Source organism: Cicer arietinum, unplaced genomic scaffold (assembly GCF_000331145.2).
Source record: "Cicer arietinum cultivar CDC Frontier isolate Library 1 unplaced genomic scaffold, Cicar.CDCFrontier_v2.0 Ca_scaffold_2499_v2.0, whole genome shotgun sequence".
NCBI lineage: Eukaryota > Viridiplantae > Streptophyta > Magnoliopsida > Fabales > Fabaceae > Cicer > Cicer arietinum.
In genome coordinates, this window is record NW_027336148.1 from 5,001 (window position 1) to 6,131 (window position 1,131).

Below are 1,131 nucleotides of genomic sequence, written 5' to 3' on the forward strand. Positions count from 1 at the left end.
AGCTTACCACAACTAGGACAACATCTACCCGTGAGATGCCAATTCCTGTCCGAGTCATGTTCACTACCACCTAAACCCGGGGGGAGCAGTCCATGACTAAGGTGTTAGGGACATTCCAAGCCAGCCAGCCAAGCTCACGACCACCCCCAGCCAGTTTCAGAGATGGACGAGGCTGCCCAGGACATCCCGTACCTGCCACAGTCACAAAAAGTGACTATTGCCCAAAGATGTCCAAGCCAGTCACGCCCAGCAAGAGCTGGCAAAAAGTGTCCGAGAGCTGGCAAAAAGTGTCTGAGAGCTGGCGAAAAGTGTCTGAGAGCTGGCAAAAAGTGTCAGAGAGCTGGCAAAAAGTGTCCGAGAGCTCACAAAAAGTGTCCTAGAGCTGGCAAAAAGTATCCGAGAGCTCACAAAAAGTGTACGAGAGCTGGCAAAAAGTATCCGAGCCAGCCCGGGCACACCCTAGTCATGACCTGCGAGGTCCTCCCCCTATATATGTCTGAAGTGTTTTTTCCAGTTTTGTAGAAAGAGAGCCCTTTTTTGGCTATAGGAGGAAAACCACTTTTGAGGGACCTAGACTTCGAATTTTTTCATGAAATTTTGCACGAATGTTCATAAACCCAATAATAATATCCTCAAAAAAATTTGGAATTTTTTGACAAACGGTGAATTTTAAAAAAAATATATAAGGGGCACATTTTCTAGTTGAGGTACCTAGACTTGGAATGTTTTCTTGAAATTTTACAGGGACGTTGTCGATAATTAAATAATACTTCCCACAAAAAATTCTGGAAATGGATTATTTAATTATAATTTTTTAAAGTGCAGAAAATATTAAAAATATTATTAAAAAATATTTAAAAAATTAAAAATATAATTATGATTAAAATTTATCATGGGACTTGCATCATAAAACACATAACATGGACATCAAAAAATTCGTTGAAAACAAAATTTGGATTGCGTTACTAAGTGACTCGTGACTAGGGGCTCGTGAGTCGCGACTCGTGACTGGTGACTGGGGGCTCGTAAGTCGCGACTGGTGACTGGTGACTGGTGAGTGGGGACTGGGGACTGGTGACTGGGAGCTCGTGAGTCGCGACTCGTGACTAGTGACTGGTGACTGGTGACTGG